Raw genomic sequence first — 23,149 nt, 5'->3', positions numbered from 1 at the left:
GCTCCATTATATATGCCCCGTATGCTGCTGCTGCTGCTGCTATATTATATATATATATAATTCAAAAAGAACCTGAAGACCCACCTCTTCCGACAAGCCTACAACCTGCAGTAACCACCGATTGACCAAACCGCTGCACGGCCAGCTCTACCCTCACCTACTGTATCCTCACCCATCCCTTGTAGATTGTGAGCCCTCGCGGGCAGGGTCCTCTCTCCTCCTGTACCAGTTGTGACTTGTATTGTTAAAGATTATTGTACTCGTTTTACTATGTATACCCCTCCTCACATGTAAAGCGCCATGGAATAAATGGCGCTATAATAATAAATAATAATAATAATAATAATAATATATATATAAAAAAATAAAAAAATACCATACTCACCTATCGTCGCTGGGCGCCGAGTGCTGGGGGCCTGAGCAGGCGGGGACACCGGCGCGCTGTGGGGGTCAGGTGCCGGAGTCACCGCTAGCTCAGGCCCCCAGCACTTGCTATACTCACCTGTCTGTCCCGTTCCAGCGCTGCGCGCCGCCATCTTCCGGCTCCTCTGGCTGTGACTGTTCAGTCAGAGGGCGGCGCCGGCGCGCATTAAGAGCGTCATCGCGCCCTCTGAACTGGGAACGTCACAGCAGAGGACCCGGGAGACGGAGGCTCACGCAGCTCTGGAACGGGGGACAGGTGAATATACTTACCCTCCTGGCGGTCCCTGACTCTCCGGTGGAGATCGCGGTGTGCGTTCAGTGTTTACGCATACCGCGATCTCCTGGGAGCGTCACTCTGTGAGGCCCAGACTGCGCCGGCGCTTGCACAGTCTATAAAGGCTTCGGACAGAGTGACGCTCCCAGCGTTATATTATAGATATATAGATAGAGATATATAGAGAGATATATTACACGTACATACATACTGAATCTAGTTATTTGAATTATCCCATGTTTCATGCAGTCATGCCTGGCGAGACGTGTGTGTTTTTTATTCGGTGCATTACTTGCCATGATAAATACACTGTTTAGCACCGATCTCTTTAGCTGCTATCTCAATCTGAATGTTTCCACTTTTGTCTTATTTTTAAATGTGTGCAATAAACTTAAAAAATTTGCATAATAAATCCTCTTTATTATTCTTTATTTGGATCTTGAATTTATAATATACTTTATGGTATAATTTGAACATTTTTTTGGACCCTCTATCTTTAGATCCTAGTTCTTTGTAGGTATCATGGTTTAGGCCCAAGGGGTGGGTCCCATATGGCCACAGTTACACTTTTTAGGTTTATATGCAAAATGTTCAGTTTGCCTGATTTTTTTTCTTCATAGGTATAATTTTGAGTAAAATGTAAATTGTTCATTTATTCTTTAAACTTCTGACAACATATCTCCAAATTTCCAAGCAATAGATTTTGTATTTTTTTTCCCAAAAAGGAGAAATGGTCAAAATTACAAAAAAACAAAAACAAAAAAAAAACAAAAGCACACAACACAGTGCTTTCAGACCTCAAATAATGCAAAGAAAACAAGTTCATAATCATTTAGAAACAACAATACTAATGTTGTAACTCAGGAAGAGTTCAGAAATCAATATTTTGTGGAATAACCATGATTTTTAATCACAGCTTTCATGCGTCTTGGCATGCTTTCCACCAGTCTTTCACACTGCTTCTGAAGCAAAAATGTAAGCAGTTCTTTGACGGATGGTCACAAGCCATCAAACATCATCTTTATTACATTCCAAAGGTTTTCAATGGGGCTCAGGTCTGGAGATTGGGCTGCCCATGACAGGGTTTGGATGTCGTGGTCTCCTATTTTTTGCCAGAGCTGCAAATCCCCTTCTTTGTTCAAATCCATTCTGGGGTATGAGCCCCACTACCCTAGACCAACATGTTTCTCCCTATAGGTGTGCAGAGGGAAGGACCTGTCCATCTATGGAATTGGGGCAGGGAGAAGCAGCAGAAAACCTGCCTTGGAATAGTCACACAAGAAGGATGGTCTCCAGTTAGTTTTCAAAGTAAGTTTCCTCTGAAACACTACTGCATTTAGAGTAATACATACATGAAGCAATAAAGCAGCCAGTGTCCGATTCATGATGCCCGTCGTTCAGGATGAATGTATCAATTGACAAGTTCTCTAAACAGCAAGATTTCAGCTATCTTGGTTTATATTTCTTGACTGTATGCAGCTTCTGGGGATATAAAGACACAGATGATTGGCCTCGGGGAGACCAAAACATCCAACACCGCGGAGACACCATCACGTGTTTCTCAACGCAGTGATTCCAGAACACTGCCCCCATCCCTTGTGGATGGATACCATGCTTGGCATAGGTGGCTTTCCTTCATAGGATGCTGCCCTTCCCGTGGTTGTTCCTTCCCGGGGAAAGGCCTGGCTATTCACTGCTTGGGTCGAGAAACACGTGATGGTGTCTCCGCAGCTTCTTTACATGCAGCTTCTGGGGAGACTGATCAAGATCAATTCTTTAATATAGCAACGTGTAAAAAAAAAAAAAAAAGTTAAAGTTTGGGCACCTCTGGTCAAAATTACTATTATTGTGAACAGTTAAGCAAACTGAAGGTGAAATGACCTCCTCTGAAAGGCCTAAGGTTAAAGATGATACATTTCTTTTTTATTTTAGCCAATGGTATCTGTCACGACTTGCCGGGTATCCTAGGACCAGGGGCTCCTTCCCTGTCCATAACTCTAGGGGTGCCCTAGCTCGCTCTTTTCCCTGGATTACTTCTGATGGTGAAGACGCCAGGGCTGCGTACATTGCCTTAGCTCTTGAAACCGTCCTCAGTTTGTACTTTTCCCCCACCCAGGGAAGAAGGGAGTAGTAGTGTACCGTAATACACTAACCAGACTAACAAGGTAATACAAACAGGGATAAAGGAAAATACCAATCATACGGATATACACACAAAGAACAGAGGTAAGCACAGGGGAGTGGAGGATAGGGTTAAACCAAAGTAGGAGCAGAAAGGGAATCACATGCTCAAAACCTAGCAACAGTCACAGATAAATCCACCAATAACAACCACCAGCCACGCAGCAAAAGCTATCTCTGACCGTCATTAATAGCCAGAACCCAGCTCATATAGGCAATGGGAGTGGCTAATAGTGCATAGCTGAGAGCCTTAATGAAGGAAAGCTTCCAGGAGATCTAAACTGAGCCGAACTTTTTGCGTTCCTGTGCGATCGGTGGGCACGTCAAAACGCCACATGTGGACACATCCACATACAACGCATCTCCCTGCGCACCCAATATTAAAGATAGGTACACAGGACACATGCGGAAGTAGGCGGAGCTTAAGGGAGGATGAATGCAGCCATACACAGACCAGCCAAACGCAAGTGTGAAACAAGCCTAAATGAGCTGTTAAGATCTAGGGTGCGCACATACATCTCCTGGAAATTCTGCCTCCAAAGCTTGTTTTAAATGAAAGGTGACATTACCAGTGAGACATGTAATGATTGTCTGCTCTCTTGATCTCCCTCCAGAGTTGTGCTCAATTACAACTAATACAGCACAGCAGAGAGGAGAGTTCTGTCTCGTTACTAAACTACCTCTCCTCGAGTAGTGCCATCAGCTCAACTGTACTTCCTGTTATGAAAGGCAATTCAGTACTACAATGGACATAGCGGTCAGAGCACATACAGTGATCTGACAATAACCCAAAATCATAGAACGAGCTCTGAGACGTGGGAACTCTGCAGACCGCAATCCCTAATCCTCTCCAAACAACACTAGAGGCAGCCGTGGATTGCGCCTAACTCTGCCTATGCAACTCGGCACAGCCTGAGAAACTAACTAGCCTGAAGATAGAAAATAAGCCTACCTTGCCTCAGAGAAATACCCCAAAGGAAAAGGCAGCCCCCCACATATAATGACGGTGAGTTAAGATGAAAAGACAAACGTAGAGATGAAATAGATTCAGCAAAGTGAGGCCCGACTTTCTTAACAGATCGAGGATAGAAAAGGTAACTTTGCGGTCTACACAAAACCCTAAAGAACACCACGCAAAGGGGGCAAAAAGACCCTCCGTACCGAACTAACGGCACGGAGGTACACCCTTTGCGTCCCAGAGCTTCCAGCAACAAATTAGACAAGCTGGACAGAAAAAATAGCAAACAAATAGCAAAGAAGAACTTAGCTATGCAGAGCAGCAGGCCACAGGAATGATCCAGGAAAAAGCAAGTCCAACACTGGAACATTGACAGGAAGCCAGGATCAAAGCATTAGGTGGGGTTAAGTAGAGAAGCACCTAACGACCTCACAAGATCACCTGAGGGAGGAAACTCAGAAGCCGCAGTACCACTTCCCTCCACCAACAGAAGCTCACAGAGAGAATCAGCCGAAGTACCACTTGTGACCACAGGAGGGAGCTCTGCCACAGAATTCACAACAACTTCCCTTCCTACATACTGTTTGCTTGCAAGATAGAAGCTAAAGAAGTGTTGGGGTAGGTGCAGACTATCAGCAAACACTGCGGGTTGTATGCTGCGTATCACCCGCGGAGACAGACATGCGGCGCGTCTTTCCAGACCATAGCATGTCTATTTATCTTGTGGAGACGCTAGCCTCCGCAAGAGAACTTTCACCCATACAATATATTGTATGCGGTGAATCCGCACGGTTCAATGAACACATGCAGATTCACCTGCCTTCAAAAGCCGGCAGCGGACATGTGCTGCGTCCAAAGCGCTGCCAATTCCTGAACGTGCGCACCTACCCTTAATTGTCATCAGGCACAGCTCTGCAGTTGAGCTGACTGCACTGTGGTGTAATGGGACAAAGCTCAGATCTGCTTTACTGTGTTGATTTTAATTAAATTAGTACAGAGTGGATTTCTCGGATGGATTTGGACTGTTGATCCACGGGTCCTGGAGATGCTGTGGATAAAACTACTTTTTGTGTCAGTCATTACATGTCTCACACAGGTAACATCCTTTTCATTTAATAGAATACCTGATATCTAATAAGAGGCAGATTGACAGAGAGATCTAGGACAGATCCATAGATCTTAACATCTCATTTACATATTCTAAAAAAAAGTCCATCGATTGGATCACAGCTATCAAGGTATCAATTTATTCAGCTTCCTATGGCCTACATGCCCATATAGACAGCTTAGGAGGGTTGATCCTATTGACAGATTCCCTTGGAGACAGTGCAGTTAAGGTTTGCACTAAGCAGATGACACCACTTTGCTGATCTGCTGCACTCCTGGCTCTCATCTTCAGTAGTAAAATCTAGATGTCTCACTGCTGCAGCAACTATCCAGCTACACAATCATTAAGCCATGTGGTAATATGAATGTCAGAACATGCAGAGCAGATTTCAGCCTAAGAGAACATGGCAAGCAGTATCAGATCACCATATGACGACAACTTCAGTGACGTAAATGCAGTCATGTGTCTCAGAGAAGCCGCCTCCATCCCCACCAATGAGAAGCAGGGGTGTGAGAGGGGTGTGGAGGGGACACACTCACTGCTATGTTAAGGAAGACTTCTGGCACAAAGATAAAACCTCTTCTATAACCCTGTAATAATCCCATGATCCACACCAGCAGGAAGGGAAGGGGGTGAAGACTGCAAAAACAATTAGCAACAAGCCCACAAAACAAACAGGGATCCAGCCGTCAGCATTCTGTGACTATGTAACCTCTCTCACCAAATGCTTTCCTAGCACACTAAAATGCAGGCTACAATGAGGTATATCTATTGATGGAAAATCCTTCTGGAATATCACAGAGACTTGGTTTTAGCCCTTTCCTGTTATATTATCTTTAAAGGGGTTGTGCAGTGAAAACAAGTTATCATCTATCTACAGGACAGGCGATAGGTGGGCACCTTTATTCCCATGAGAATAAAGCGGCAGTGCACATGCTTGACCGCTGATCCATTCATTCCGTATTGGGCTGCTGAGCTCTGCACTAAGCTTTTACAGACAGGCTTGTAGAGAATGAATGGAGCAGTGATCAAGCGAGCACACTGCTACTCCATCCTAAAAAGGATGAAAGCTCAGCCGAGGATAAATTGAATCATGGCAAAAGTAAAAAAAAAGAGTTAAAAAAAAAAAAAAAATACAAAAGTTTAAATCACCCCCCTTTCGCCCCATTCAAAATAAAACAAACAAACAAAAAAAAAATCAGAATCGCCCGATCTATAAATTAAAAATAGGATTAACCTGATCGCTAAATGGCGTAGCGAGAAAAAAATCCGAAACGCCTGATTTACCTTTTTTTTGTCGCCGCAACATTGCATTAAAATGTAATAATGGGCGATCAAAAACATCAGCTCAGCAGGCAAAAAAATAAGCCCTCACCCGTCCCCAGATCACGAAAAATGGAGACGCTACAGGTATCTGAAAATGGCACCATTTTTTTTTTTTTTTTTTTTTTTTTTTAAGCAAAGTTGGAATTTTTTTTTTCACAACTTCGATAAAAAAAAATAAAATAAATCAAGACATGTGTGGTGTCTATGAACTCGTAATGACCTGGAGAATCATAATGGCAGGTCAGATTTAGCATTTAGTGAACCTAGCAAAAAAAGCCAAACAAAAAACAAGTATGCCATTGCACTTTTTTTTGCAATTTCACCGCACTTGGAATTTTTTTCCTGTTTTCTAGTACACGACATGGTAAAACCAATGGTGTAGTTCAAAAGTAAAAGTCGTCCCGCAAAAAATAAGCCCTCACATGGCCATACTGATGGAAAAAAAAACAAAAAACGTTATGGCTCTGGGAAGGAGGGGACCGAAAAACGAACACGAAACACCAAGGTTACTTACTAATAGCCGGTTTTTCCAGAGCCCATGACAGCACACCTGAGAGAGGGATCCGCCCAGTTGGGACAGGAAACCTACTGAAATAAAAGGGCGGTACCTCTCCCTCGCTTCAGTTGGTTTTCAGAGCATGAGAGGCCCCCTTGGTTAGTTCACAATCTACCACCACATTATAATAACAAAAAACACCCAGCTAAAAGTGCGCACCAAAGGGTGAAAAAAGAAGGGAGGGAATATACAGGTGCTGTCATGGGCTCCGGAAAAAACGGCTACCAGTAAGTAACCTTGGTGTTTTCCCGTCTCCCATGACAGCACACCTGAGAGATTTTTGGAGAAAGAAACACCTTATTAGGGAGGGACCGCCGCTTGTAGCACCCTTCTACCAAAGGTAAGGTCAGTTGAGGAGGATAGATCTAGTCGGTAGTGTCTAAAGAAGGTAGACGGTGAGGACCAGGTAGCGGCCTTACAAATTTGTAAATGTAACTTAAGTACTACTTTCGGCAGATATGCCGGATCTTGTCTGAGTACTACTCGGTCATCAAATATTTGCGTGTAAGGAGGGGAGATAGACAGGGCTTGCAAGTCACTCGCCCTACAGGCTGATGTCAACGCTACCAGAAGCACTGTTTTAAGAGTGAGTATTTTTACTGATGATTCCTGCAAAGGTACAAATGGACTTCTAGTTAGAGCCTCTAACACCAGATTCAAATCCCACGGAGGAACCCTCTGAATTACCACTGGTCTAGACCTACTACAAGATTTTATAAAGCGGGACACCCACCTATTGGAGGCCAGATTACAATTATACAAGGCTCCTAATGCCGACACTTGTACTTTGAGCGTATTAGTTGCCAACCCTAGTTGTAAACCTGCTTGTAAAAACTCTAAAATAGTACCTACAGGTTCCCCAAAGGTTGCCCTGAAAAATCCAGAAACTTTTTCCATGTTCTACCATATATTCTCGATGTGACTGGTTTTCTACTTTTCAACAAGGTAACAAGGTGGAGACTAACCCTGGTGAAAACCCCTGCCTACTCAGTAATGCCCTCTCAAATTCCAGGCTGCAAGATGGAAGCCCTTCACCTGAGAGTGGCATATTGGACCCTGGGTAAGCAGGTCCGGAATTTCTGGCAGAATCCATGGATCGGTTATTGACATCTGTCTTAGGAGGGAAAACCAAGGTCTTTTTGGCCAAAATGGAGCAATCAAAATTACTCTCGCCTGCTCCATTCTGATCTTTCTTACCACTGTCGGACTCATCGCCATAGGTGAAAAAACATAAGCAAGACTGAATTTCCATTGAATCTGAAGAGCATCCACCGCAAAAGGTTTCTCTCTCGGGTCTAACGAACAGAAACGCTCTACTTTCCTGTTGCTTAGAGTGGCAAATAAATCTATTACAGGTATGCCCCAAGCCTGCACTATCTGTTGAAACACCTGGGGATTAAATGACCACTCTCCCTGTCTCAGTGTGTCGCGACTTAGGTAGTCCGCTTTCGTATTCTCGACTCCCTTTATGTGGAGAGCAGAGAGGGATAGTAGGTGGCGCTCTGCTTGTTGTAGGAGGACAGATGCTGACTTCATAAGGGAAGGGGATCTCGCCCCCCTTGGTGGTTGATATACGCAACCACTGCGTGATTGTCTGACGTGACTGGTATGGTGACCCTGAAGGATAGGAAGGAAATGTTTTATAGCTCTCTCTACAGCCCATAATTCTCTTAAATTTGACACCTGCTGTGATTCCAGTCGGGACCAAGATCCCTGAAATGAGCGAGTTTCTAAATGAGCCCCCCATCCTGTACCGCTTGCGTCTGTGGTGATGACCTGCTCTATCGGAGTTACCCACTGGACCCCCGACACCAAATGATCTTTTACTGCCCACCATTTTAGGGAATCTGTTACATCCAATGAAAGGCGTAGCTTCCCCTCTAAATGCCCCTTTAAAAACTTTTGTGCGGACAGGACCTCCAACTGTAACTGTCTTAGATGGAACTGCGCCCATCTTACTGCGGGTATACAGGACGTCAGAGAACCCAACAGGGACATTGCCTTTCTCAATGTCATTACAGGGTGTTGAATTGCTGACTCCACAAGATTTTGAATTTTGACCAATTTGTTTTCCGGTAGGAGACAAAGCTGACGCCTGGAGTCCAGAACTAAGCCCAGAAAGGACTGAACTAGCTCCGGCGTTAACCTTGATTTGGTGAGATTTATTTTCCACCCCAACACCTCTAGCGTTGCCGTGACCTCTTATTTGTGCCAGGCAGTGTGCTGCTGAGTTCCCTATTATAAGGAAGTCGTCTAGATATGGAACTATAACCACGTTCCGAGAGCGGAGGAAGGACATGACCTCGGACATTAGCTTGGTTAATATTCTTGGCGCTATTGACAGGCCGAATGGAAGGGCAGCGTATTGATAGTGCCTGAGACTTCCTAGGACGTAAACTGCTACTCTTATAAATTTTTGGTAGTCCCGATGGTTTGGGACATGGTAGTAGGCGTCCTTTAAGTCTATAGCTGCCATGAACCAATTTGGGAACAAGAGTTTTATCGCTGTATTTACAGACTCCATTTTGAAGGAGCAGTTTACTACCGACTGATTGAGATTTTTTAAATTGACAATGGTTCTTAGTGACCCGTCCGGTTTTCGTATAAAAAAAAAAAAAAAAAGAGGGAATAAAAACCTTTTCCCTCCTCTTCCCCCGGGACTTCTATCAGAACTCGCTTTGACACCAGCTCCAATACCTCTGCTTCCAAGACTAGCTGCTCTTCCGGGGGTTTTCTTTGGGATGTTAAAACAAAGGTCTGTCGCGGTGGATAAACAAAATCTATTTTTAGGCCGTCCTTGACAACCTTCAGAGTCCAATGACTGGGGGAGATGTTTTCCCAGGCTGGGAAAAAGGATGAAAGCCTTCCCCCCCCCATCTCTGGCCTGGCGTCATTGGGAGGACTTTTTTGCTGATGTCGAGGGACCTTTAACCCTTGTCAGGCTGCATAATTTTACAACCTTAACAGGCTGCATAGGTACAATTGTACCTTCACATATACCTCCACTGTGGGAAGACTTTACTTGGTTTCAGAAACTAAAGTTCATTCAGCTACAAATGTTATGCTGATATCTATTGTTCAGTGTTGTTACTGGTCACTTATGTTGCTGTCAATTAAGTTAATTCAAACTGGGAGTGGCTTCTACTTGTCTTCCTGCCTCCCTCCTCTCATTAGCCATTTTGCTGTTCATCTCATTGCTGTGAGCACACATTTCTAGGCTTGTGAAGTCTTCAATTTCTTGGAAACGAAGGTAGGAAAGTCTCACAGCATCTAACAGCCAGTTATACCTTTATTCTCATTATGTGGGGACAGAACAGTCAAATTGTCTTTCAGCCTGGACTTGGCTTACATATATTTTGTATGAAACTTATCACTATAGGTATAATTTTTATACGAAAAATGGATAATAATTAGTATCTACATATTGTTTTACGATGTTTTATTTATATTCAGCACAAAATACGAAGCCAAAATTCATCTAGCAAGTCATCATGAGTGATAGTAATGCTGGATCTAGTTTCCGCCATAATCCAAGAAAACGTGTTTGCAGGTTAGTATAATTTTGTGAAAAGCCAATAATGTAGTATTTCGGAAAATTATTTATTTTACATTTTTTCATATTTACAGATTTACGTCTGACGAAATAATGCGAATGCCAGAAGAATCTGATTCTGAGCATGAGGATGAACCATATGTTCCATCTGATGATGAAAACTATGTACCACAAGTGGATGTTACTGAAGAAGATTCAGACATTGAACAAGAAATGGTCATAGAGCATGAAAATGAATACGAATCAGACGAAAGTGTTGAGGATGATTCTGTGCCTCAAAGTGCAGGCGACATTTGGACTGCTAAGGATGAAACTCAATGGTGCAGTAATCCACTGCCAAATGCACAAACAAAATCTCGTAATGTCCTACGACAAAGAGGTGGCCCTGCAGCAATCAGCAACCTATATACAGCAAAAGAGCTATTCAAGTCCATCATGACTCCCGAGATGTGTGACATCATATTACGGGAAACGAATCGAAAGGCCAAGAGAGTTTGTGATGCTTACAACAACGAACTGGTACAACGTTTTCCTGATTCTTCCAAACGGCCACCACAAAAAACATTCAAGCAATTTACTGAAACTGAACTTCATGCATTTTTGGGCATACTGATTGCTGCTGGTGTGCACAGAGCCAACAAAGAGAATCTGGAGGAAATGTGGAATGTTGCTGCTCTGCCTCTTATACGTGCAGCCATGTCTCGTGACCGCTTCAAGATGATACTCAGATTTATCAGGTTTGACAACGAAAATACACGTGCAGAACGTGTGCAAACAGATAAAGCTGCACCAATACGGGACATCTGGACAATGCTGAACAGTAATCTGGAGAGAGCCTACAAGCCATATCATTGTATCACCGTCGACGAGCAATTATTTCCATTTAGAGGTCATACTAAATTTACCCAGTATATACCTTCAAAACCAGCTAAATATGGCATAAAGATTTTCTGGGCTTGTGACTCATCAAATGCCTACCCTTTACAAGGTCAGCTCTACACTGGGAAACCAACTGATGGTCCTCGACAAGTAAACATTGGAGAACGAACAGTATTGGACCTAGTGAGCTCGTATAAAGGCTCTGGAAGAAATGTCACCACCGATAACTTCTTTACAACCATGGAACTAGCTAAGGTATTGAACTCCTGGAACATGACACTAGTTGGTACAGTGAGAAAAAACAAAAGGTTCCTACCTAACAACATGCAGCCTGCCAAAGAAAGGCCTGTATACTCGACAAATTTTGCCTACAATCATGATGCAACAGTCTGTTCATATGTACCAAAGAAGAACAAATCAGTCGTGCTTCTATCATCTATGCACATGACGGGAGAAGTTGAAGAGACACTAGCAGCCAAGCCAGAGATAATAAAATACTACAACATAACAAAAGGTGGCGTTGATGTTATGGATAAAATGTTGGGAGAGTACACTGTGAAACGACGAACATCACGTTGGACTTTGGCATTTTTCTACAATATGATTGATGTCAGTGGGTTAGCATCCTACATCATCTACAGAGAACACAATCCAAGCTTCAGGGCAAAGGATCAACGAAGAAAGTTCCTGAAAGATCTCGCAAATCAGCTGTGTATGATTGCAATTGAAGATCGTAGTACAAACAAAATGATAATGAGAAACCATTTTCTTCGAGGTGCAGTAGAAATGGTGCTTGGACGATGCATTGTGGTAGCATCGCAGCCAGAAGCTGGCCCCAAAATACCTCATGGTAGTCGTGGACCCTCCCCTGTTGTTGGTAGTTGCTATGTCTGCAGAGACCTGAGGCGAAAACAACGCAAGACTAGAAAGTCTTGTGTGGTTTGTGTGAAACCCATTTGCGATGAACACTCTGTAGCAAAGCCAACATGCATTACTTGCAAAGAAAAATCAATAATATAATAATAATAATAATAATTTTTATTTATATAGCGCCAACATATTCCGCAGCGCTTTACAAATTATAGAGGGGACTTGTACATACAATAGACATTACAGCATAACAGAAATACAGTTCAAAACAGATATCAAGAGGAGTGAGGGCCCTGCTCGTAAGCTTACAAACTATGAGGAAAAGGGGAGACACGAGAGGTGGATGGTAACAATTGCTATAGTTATTCGGACCAGCCATAGTGTAAGGCTTGGGTGTTCATGTAAAGCTGCATGAACCAGTTAATTAATTTTTTTTTTTTTTTTAATATAGGCCACACAGGGATCGTTAGGTTAATGCATTGAGGCGGTAGGCCAGTCTGAACAAATGAGTTTTTAGGGCACGCTTAAAACTGTGGGGATTGGGGATTAATCGTATTATCCTAGGTAGTGCATTCCAAAGAATCGGCGCAGCACGTGTAAAGTCTTGGAGACGGGAGTGGGAGGTTCTGATTATTGAGGATGCTAACCTGAGGTCATCAGCGGAGCGGAGGGCACGGGTAGGGTGGTAGACTGAGACCAGAGAGGAGATGTAGGGTGGTGCTGAGCCATGGAGTGCTTTGTGGATGAGGGTAGTAGTTTTGTACTGGATTCTTGAGTGGATGGGTAACCAGTGTAATGACTGGCACAAGGTAGAGGCATCGGTGTAACGGTTGGTGAGGAATATGATCCTGGCAGCAGCATTCAGGACAGATTGGAGCGGGGAGAGTTTGGTAAGAGGGAGGCCGATTAGTAAAAAAGTTTCTTACATTTTCTTTTATAATGTAAATGAACAGTTTTTTACTTGTTTATAATAGTTAAATAGCATTATCATTAAAAAAAATTTATGCTTTTTCCCTTGCATTATCTTCATTCAAAATATATGAGGTACATTTGTACCTATGCAGCTTGTTATGGATGCAAAAAGATCTCGACCCCTTATCTCGGAAGCGGGTGGAGATATTTTATTGAAATTTGGCCAATATATTCTGGACCAAAAATGTAGAGATGTCACGAAATTTCAGCCCTCTACGTCTTTTCAAAAAAAAGTTATTGCAATTTTAAAACGGAATAGTTACAATTGTACCTATTCAGCCGGATAAGGGTTAAACATATATCCAGATCCTTTTCTGTCTCTGGAGTCCCAATTCCTCCTATCCCCCGAGGGGCGGCCCCTACTAAATTTGCCCCTCCGAAAATAAGGTCGTCTAATGTCCACTGGAAAGTGAGGAAAACCCTTTTTCCTATCCCCTGCTTTTTTCAAAATGTCTTCTAGTTTTTGACCAAAGAGGAAATGGCCGTCAAGCGGTATGGAACAAAGTCTATTCTTTGAAGGTAAGTCGCCCGGGCAACCCTTCAACCAGAGCGCACGTCTAGCCGCATTAGATAAATTTGCTGCTCTAGCCGCCACCCTCACGAAGTCTGCCGAAAAATCTGCTATAAAGGCTGCTGCTCCTTTAGTCATAGTTAAATTGGTTAAAATCTCTTCCCTTGGAGCTTTACATTTCAACTGCTCCTTTATCTGCTGTAGCCAGACAATAACGGGGCGCGCGAAAAGTCCCCGCAATCGCCGGTTTTAACCCCCCTGCGGTCGCTTCCCAGGTGTGTCTTGGAACCCATCCGCTTTTTTGTCTAAGGGATCTCTTAACACGCCAGAGTCTTCTAAGGGAAGGGATAACTTTTTTGATGATCTAGCTACCGCACCATCGATTTTTGGAACCTTATCTCACGTCTCCAAATCTTTCTCCTCAAAGGGGTAACGTCTTTTAGAAGCCGAGGGTAGATTTCCTGATTTCTCCGGCTTCTTCCATTCCTTCTCTATAAGGGCTTTTACTTTGGAGTTAACTGGGAAAGTACGCTGTCTCTTTTCCTCTAAACCCCCAAACATAATGTTCTCCAGGGATTTGGCAGCTTTCTCATCTTTTAGGCCCATTGAAGCTGACGGCATTTATTAGCTTATCCGTGTTATCAGTTAGAAAGCACGGACGGCCCCCAACATCGCTATCTGAAGAGGAGCCAGAGGACATAGAAGAGGAGGAGCAGGGAGATAATGGTTCCTCCTGACATTCCTCGTCAGAATGAGAAAACTCGGAAACAGAAACTGGTTCTGGGTTTTTACTACCCTTTTTCTTAAGGGCTGCTTTTACAGAGCCTTCTACCTCCGCTCTGATTATTGCCCTAAGACTAGAGGCAAAGTCAGGTGTTTCTTCCTGGATAGTCATAGTAACATAGTAACATAGTAACATAGTTAGTAAGGCCGAAAAAAGACATTTGTCCATCCAGTTCAGCCTATATTCCATCATAATAAATACCCAGATCTACGTCCTTCTACAGAACCTAATAATTGTATGATACAATATTGTTCTGCTCCAGGAAGACATCCAGGCCTCTCTTGAACCCCTCGACTGAGTTCGCCATCACCACCTCCTCAGGCAAGCAATTCCAGATTCTCACTGCCCTAACAGTAAAGAATCCTCTTCTATGTTGGTGGAAAAACCTTCTCTCCTCCACACGCAAAGAATGCCCCCTTGTGCCCGTCACCTTCCTTGGTATAAACAGATCCTCAGCGAGATATTTGTATTGTCCCCTTATATACTTATACATGGTTATTAGATCGCCCCTCAGTCGTCTTTTTTCTAGACTAAATAATCCTAATTTCGCTAATCTATCTGGGTATTGTAGTTCTCCCATCCCCTTTATTAATTTTGTTGCCCTCCTTTGTACTCTCTCTAGTTCCATTATATCCTTCCTGAGCACCGGTGCCCAAAACTGGACACAGTACTCCATGTGCGGTCTAACTAGGGATTTGTACAGAGGCAGTATAATGCTCTCATCATGTGTATCCAGACCTCTTTTAATGCACCCCATGATCCTGTTTGCCTTGGCAGCTGCTGCCTGGCACTGGCTGCTCCAGGTAAGTTTATCATTAACTAGGATCCCCAAGTCCTTCTCCCTGTCAGATTTACCCAGTGGTTTCCCGTTCAGTGTGTAATGGTGATATTGATTCCCTCTTCCCATGTGTATAACCTTACATTTATCATTGTTAAACCTCATCTGCCACCTTTCAGCCCAAGTTTCCAACTTATCCAGATCCATCTGTAGCAGAATACTATCTTCTCTTGTATTAACTGCTTTACATAGTTTTGTATCATCTGCAAATATCGATATTTTACTGTGTAAACCTTCTACCAGATCATTAATGAATATGTTGAAGAGAACAGGTCCCAATACTGACCCCTGCGGTACCCCACTGGTCACAGCGACTCAGTTAGAGACTATACCATTTATAACCACCCTCTGCTTTCTATCACTAAGCCAGTTACTAACCCATTTACACACATTTTCCCCCAGACCAAGCATTCTCATTTTGTGTACCAACCTTTTGTGCGGCATGGTATCAAACGCTTTGGAAAAATCGAGATATACCACGTCCAATGACTCACCGTGGTCCAGCCTATAGCTTACCTCTTCATAAAAACTGATTAGATTGGTTTGACAGGAGCGATTTCTCATAAATCCATGCTAATATGGAGTTAAACAGTTATTCTCCTTGAGATAATCCAGAACAACATCCCTCAGAAACCCTTCAAATATTTTACCAACAATAGAGGTTAGACTTACTGGCCTATAATTTCCAGGTTCACTTTTAGAGCCCTTTTTGAATATTGGCACCACATTTGCTATGCGCCAGTCCTGCGGAACAGACCCTGTCGCTATAGAGTCACTAAAAATAAGAAATAATGGTTTATCTATTACATTACTTAGTTCTCTTAGTACTCGTGGGTGTATGCCATCCGGACCCGGAGATTTATCTATTTTAATCTTATTTAGCCGGTTTCGCACCTCTTCTTGGGTTAGATTGGTGACCCTTAATATAGGGTTTTCATTGTTTCTTGGGATTTCACCTAGCATTTCATTTTCCACCGTGAATACCGTGGAGAAGAAGGTGTTTAATATGTTAGCTTTTTCCTCGTCATCTACAACCATTCTTTCCTCACTATTTTTTAAGGGGCCTACATTTTCAGTTTTTATTCTTTTACTATTGATATAGTTGAAGAACAGTTTGGGATTAGTTTTACTCTCCTTAGCAATGTGCTTCTCTGTTTCCTTTTTGGCAGCTTTAATTAGTTTTTTAGATAAAGTATTTTTCTCCCTATAGTTTTTTAGAGCTTCAATGGTGCCATCCTGCTTTAGTAGTGCAAATGCTTTCTTTTTACTGTTAATTGCCTGTCTTACTTCTTTGTTTAGCCACATTGGGTTTTTCCTATTTCTAGTCCTTTTATTCCCACAAGGTATAAACCGCTTACACTGCCTATTTAGGATGTTCTTAAACATTTCCCATTTATTATCTGTATTCTCATTTCTGAGGATATTGTCCCAGTCTACCAGATTAAGGGCATCTCTAAGCTGTTCAAACTTTGCCTTCCTAAAGTTCAATGTTTTTGTGACTCCCTGACAAGTCCCCCTAGTGAAAGACAGGTGAAACTGCACAATATTGTGGTCGCTATTTCCTAAATGCCCAACCACCTGCAGATTTGTTATTCTGTCAGGTCTATTAGATAGTATTAGGTCTAAAAGTGCTGCTCCTCTGGTTGGATTCTGCACCAATTGTGAAAGATAATTTTTCTTGGTTATTAGCAGAAACCTGTTGCCTTTATGGGTTTCACAGGTTTCTGTTTCCCAGTTAATATCCGGGTAGTTAAAGTCCCCCATAACCAGGACCTCATTATGGGTTGCAGCTTCATTTATCTGCTTTAGAATTAGACTTTCCATGGTTTCTGTTATATTTGGGGGTTTGTAACAGACCCCAATGAGAATTTTGTTACCATTTTTCCCTCCATGAATTTCAACCCATATGGACTCGACATCCTCATTCCCTTCGCTAATATCCTCCCTTAAAGTGGACTTTAGACAAGACTTTACATATAGTCTTTTGGATGCAATCTACACAAAGACTCTTCTGCCACTGGACTGCCAACGGAACTCTACAGAGGGCACATTCCTTATTCTTTGACTTGGAGCTAGCCTTCCTCAGCACCTGCCAAGTAAACAGAAAATGTAGCCCATTACCACCAGGGTGACATTCACGTAGATCATTCACCACCCGCTGACCATGAAGGGTACCGGATTCTGAGGCTGACTAGGAGCACGGAGAACGTTCTTCCTGGAGGCTGAAGAGTCCTGTGACGTCCGGCTAGGACGATTGCTGCTCCTTCCACTCGAGCGACTATCTTTCTTAGCACGATGGTGAGCAGGTGCATCACCTGATAAGGGCTCTTGCTGCAATGGCTGCTGCTGTTCCATACGATCCTCTATCTCTAGAAAGCTGTATGGAAGTGAGCGCCGTTCTGTGCCACTCCACCCTTAATAAAGGGTAATCCACAGTGCTCCCCACCTCTTCCGGTATCCGTTAAGCTCTCACCCTCCTGTATACCGCCGGGAAGCCTGCATTGTCTCCGGCATTCATTCCATGGGTGCCGCCATCTTGGATCCGGCGGGCCGCTCTGACGTCACACAGGCACGCCCATTCCCAGCGTGCATTGCGCGCAACGTCAGCCGCGCGCCCGGAAGTCGCCCAGAGGGGGAGACAGCGGCGTAGCAGACATAGAATGGCCCCAAGAGTCCGGACTGTGCTGGTCCGACGCCCGCACGTGCGCAAGAGCCCGCAGGATCTGCGAACGGCACTACCATCTCCTGAAGGCCGACATACAGGCGCCCTGCCTGCGCTTCCAGTGTCGGGACAGGAGTGGGTAAGTGGAAATCCTCGATCAAGATACCGCCGTGATTCAGCACAAGGGTTCCCATCAGGACAGGAAACCCAACTGAAGCGAGGGAGAGGTACCGCCCTTTTATTTTAGTAGGTTTCCTGTCCCGACTGGGCGGATCCCTTTCTCAGGTGTGCTGTCATGGGAGATGGGGGGAAAAAAAACGGAAAATCCCAAGGTCATGAAGGGGTTAAAGATTTACTAATATATGATCGGTTTAACCAACATACATGCAGACTCATAAGGCCTGGTGTTTTTGGCACTAACATTACAGTAAGAGCTTAGTCACACATTTGTTTGAAAATAAAAAATATACTTTATTTGTGTGCTTTTTTAATAAATTGTTGCATTTTTAAAATTAGAGTTTTTGTTTTTTTCAGTTAAACGATGAAATAATTTAGTTCATCGTCATCATTGTAATGCTACTAAAACATTTTTTAAGAAGTGGATAAAACATACTAAATGTACTGTTAAACTTTTTTTTTTTTTTTTTATAAAAATTAGTAAGAAAGAATCTGGAGTATATAAGTGTAAATGAGCACTTCCTTACTAGTGCTTCTACTACTGCTTGTCCTATTCTTTTGCACTTTATTCAGCTCAGCCTTCTGCAGTGCATAAATGAATAATAATAATAAATTTATATAGCGCCAACATATTGTGCAGCGCTTTACAGTTTAACAATTTAAATGAAATTAAAGTTAAGTAAAAAATGTAAAATAATAGCAGTTTACACAAATTAGTATCAGCCGTTTGCGAGAGCAGAACATGTCCTTCCGCTTCATTAGCAGTGGTTACAGTAAGCAGATAGGATATGCATCTAGTAATTCCCATTGATTTAGTCAGATGCTCCAGATACTCGCCTTATCAAGTGTGACAAAAACTTGTTAAAATAAATTCTTGACGTCGTTTAGAGACAAACAAGAGAAAATATCTATGGGAACGTGAGCCCTACGAGACTGCACCTGTCATTGCGGTTTTTGGATTGTCGATTCACCACTTCCATATCCTCGCGAGGCAGAAGCCACAACATTTAGCCATTTCTCGGGGAGCTCGTTTGACAAGTAAAAGCCTTTATAATTAAAAGGCAACTGCAAGTAAGAGTGCACTACATCGGCTTCCATGGATGTACCCAGGAGTGCACTAGACGAGATAAAACAAGAGACTTTAAATGTGGAAGAAGTTCAAGAAAATGAAAAGGACTTCTTGGTTTTCAGAGAGGTTATTAAACAAAGACCTCCTGAAATTTAGATTTCATACATTTTGATGTTGTAAACTCAATGCGGGCCAATACATAATCTGAATCGCACATGTGCTGTACATCTAGATGACAAGTATAAAATTAGTTTTCTTGCAAATTCGTTTGTTTGTCACAAGTACGCTGGTAAAAGCTGTATAAGTCCACATCTTGCAGTTATTTCAGAGTCCATCCATCCTTCGAGGAACGCGGGTTATTCCCAGACCAACAGTGCTGTCCAACACCTGTCTCTTACAGCTTGTTAAACTGTCTGCTGTGCTCCATGCTGCCGAGAAGAGACATAAAAACACTAGCGAAAGGCGTAGATAAGGATTTCTGGCTTATCAAATTGGAAAAGAACACAGCCTGGAATAACACGACGAGACGGGATTTAGGAGGCAGTCAATTCAGCAGGTGTGAAGATTAAATGACAAAGATATGAGGATCTCCTGTTCTAGCTATTAATGGGTTGGCATGAAAGATGTTCAAACCAGCGTGATAGGAGTTTTAGATGCCTGTGTAGTATTTGAAACCCATCATACTAGGAAAAAAAAACAAATAAAATGTACAAATCAAGTTAAGGCGCAAGTGTTCAGATAGATTTGATTCAATCAAATCTCACAGGCTGCATTGTTGATGTCGATGAATAAAAAATGCCACCCATTTCCAGAAGAAAAAAAAAAAAAAAAAGGTAAATTATGATGCAGCTACGGCAGAAAAGTTGCACAAAACTGTCCCGATGCCGCAGAATTTAAGTATCTATTCGTTCCTGCGTCTGAAATGAAAATTGAAGCTTAAAGAAATTGGAATTTTTAATCTTTAAAGGCAAATGGATTTTGCTTGACAACTTCACTGGAAATCAGGACTAGATGCTTCTGTCCTTGACAATGACACTCCGTTAATGCTGGTCCCTGTGCGTTCACATCTCCTGCTCTGGGAGCTAAACTGATTTCTCATTGTACTGTTTGCCAAAAATCTTAGTTTTACGACATGGAAAGTATTCTTCTAAAAAGGGGATTTTAAAAAGATGCAGCTTTCTAAAAATTATTTAAAGCCTGCAACATATTTTAAAAAGTAAAACATTTTCTGCTACTTTTTAATAATTTTAGGCAACTAAAAAGTTATGAATTAGATTAGCAGCTTCCAGCACCGTAAAATTGCCTGGCGGCCTCAAGCACAATGTATAATTGTATGCAAGACACCTTATTATCATACAGTTACTCTAAAATCCTACCTTGTAAAGTAGTGCAGTGTATGGCGTTTGGAAGGATGGGGGGCCATAGACTGCAAAGGTCAGTTAATGATTGCAAAACAAAAAAGCTATAGCTCAATGCTCACAGTCAGACAAGGAATACGTATCCAGTGTAATAAACCTTTCTTTGTACAGATATGGCTGACTAAAGTGGTAACCTCGGGATAAGAACTGACCATATCAGACAGAAAAGTATCTCCCAATACCCTAATATCACTCACGGATTCCCTTCCCTCCCGACCAAGTCCACTTTCTGTCTTTAACCAGTCACAGAAGAAGTTACCAGGCTCCTCGCTTCTTCTTGCCCTACTACCTGCACCACTGACCCTATTCCCTCTCACCTGCAGTCCCGTTCTCCAGCTGCCACTACTCGCCTAACAAATATTCAACCTCTCGCTTTTTTCCAGTATCTTTCCCTCCCTAAACACGCCACCCTACACCCATTACTAAAGAAAATAATCCTCTACCCCAGCCCAACTCTCAGACAGCTCCTTCACTGGCTTATCTTCCCTTTACTGCTGGAGCTCCATCCTAGTTTAGGTGGTGAACTCCATCGGGGACAGTGATGATATCTTGTATGTAAACGGAAAAGCCCTGCGGAATATGTTAGCGCTGTATAAAAAAAAAATAAAGATTGCCTCCTCTTCTCTATATAGTGCCCCGATTGGACAAACCATCAGTAGATTTGCTTTTCCGTATCATCTTTCTGCTTAGGACACAACGATACACTTCTTCCGACATCACCACTGCATTACTACAAATTATCAATGATTTTCTGCAGTCTGTAACATTATATCCTCCATCTAAAATTGAATCTAGCAAACATTTGAAAAAAAACTCACTGTACTGCCTCCCTTTAGTAACCTAGCTAAATGTGAAAATGCAAATATTTTGTGTTTGCTTCTAGCATAACTCCCAAGCCCGCTGTCTTGGGGTTCTATTGAACTCAGATCTTTCCTTTAGGGCAGTGTCAGGCTGCCCTATTTCTCGTGCGAGAATCGCATTGCACTGTACGGACTGGCCTGGCACCTCTCCTGACCTGAGTAAGACAGTGTGATGGATTACTATTCAGCTGTCAAGTTCCGGTCAGGAGAGCAGACAGCCAGTAGGAGGTTTACGATGGAATTCTCGCATGAGTAATAGGGCAAACTGTCTCTGCCCTACTCCCCACATGCGATCTTTCGCTCGCTTATGTCACTTGCACCTCAAAAACATCTTTAGAACCTGACTCTTACCTTTGACTCTGCAAAAATGTTTCCTGTTGATCCTATTCATTTTCATAGAGACTACTGCAACACTCTACCAATTGGTCTCTCGAATTCTAAACTCTCTACTCTCCAATCCATCATGGATCCAGCAGCCACTATTATATTCCTGTCCAACCGCTACACTGATGCCTCCACTCTGTGCCTGTCATTGCACTTGTTGTCCATAGCTACATACTGTAAATGTATATTGCATTATCACTCACAAAGTTCTGCACTCCCTTACATTTACTCCCTCATCTCTATCTACCAACCTCTCTACCCATGGTCCCTGATCCACTAATGACCCAAGACTAACATCATCAATAAGCTGAACCTCCCACTCCATTCTTCAAGACTTCTCTCCTGTTCTACCAGTTGTCTGGAATGAACTACCCCGGACAATTCGATTAGTTCCAAGTATCCACATATTTAAGCATTTCCTAAAAACACATTTCTTTATATTGGCCTATCACCTCGCCACACAGATACGGTTTAATGGCTGGACATTTCTGAAAGGTTTCTGCATCTCTTGGTAGGAAAAACAAGCGTTTTTTTAACAGCAACTGTTAATTTTAAAGAAAAAAAAAATTGCATGGGCTCCCACGCAATTTTAATTACCAGCAGAGGGAAAGAACAGCTGGGGGCAGATTACAGCCTGGAAGGGGGCAATACACATGGAGCTTCCCAGACTATTAATATCAGCTGACAGTGTATACTTAGCCTTTACTGGCTATTAAAATGGGCGATAAGGGGAGTATAATATTCACATAAAAATAAAATATGTACTTTTTTTTATTAAACTGAGCACAGGCGTCGGCAGATGATGCTATTTCTCCCATCAGTGGCACCTGCTCTCACTTATCCGTGACAGCAGACATATCCCGATGGGAGCAGCAGTCTCATCGGCCCACGCCAGCTTTTTACCGCAAGTTACAGTCAGCTGCGGGGTCACACTGACATAGGACAGCATGATCCTGCAACACTCTTACTGACAGTCTGCGGTAGCGTTACTGCAGGTGACAGTCACAGCTGCGGGGGTCACGCTGAAATCTGACAGCATGACCACGCAGCTCTCTGAACGACGGTCTTACCAGGGGTAGCGCTACCGCCGATAACAACCACCGCGCGCCGGTGTTTCCCACGCTGTCACACAGATGACAGCTTGGGAAACACCATAGAAAGATGGTAAACCGCAATACAAAAACTCATCAAAATCTGCAAACATTTTGATACCTGTGTTTTTGCTGCAGATATCACTGGCCCAATTGAAGTCAAAAGGGTGAAAAACGCTGCAGAAACGCACAAAACTGACATGCTGCAGAAAAAACGCACTGCAAATACGCACAGAAATTTACTGATCATGTGCA

General features: G+C 42.9%; 1 protein-coding gene across 1 annotated transcript in view; it reads right to left on the bottom strand.

The window, feature by feature from the left end:
- The window catches only part of PRODH (proline dehydrogenase 1), a 220,076-nt gene that overhangs the window by 151,655 nt on the left and 45,272 nt on the right, over nt 1-23,149 (bottom strand). The window lies entirely within an intron of this gene.

Source organism: Ranitomeya imitator, chromosome 1, assembly GCF_032444005.1.
Source record: "Ranitomeya imitator isolate aRanImi1 chromosome 1, aRanImi1.pri, whole genome shotgun sequence".
NCBI lineage: Eukaryota > Metazoa > Chordata > Amphibia > Anura > Dendrobatidae > Ranitomeya > Ranitomeya imitator.
Note: the sequence above shows the minus strand (reverse complement) of the source record. Positions and strands in the feature narration are given on the sequence as shown.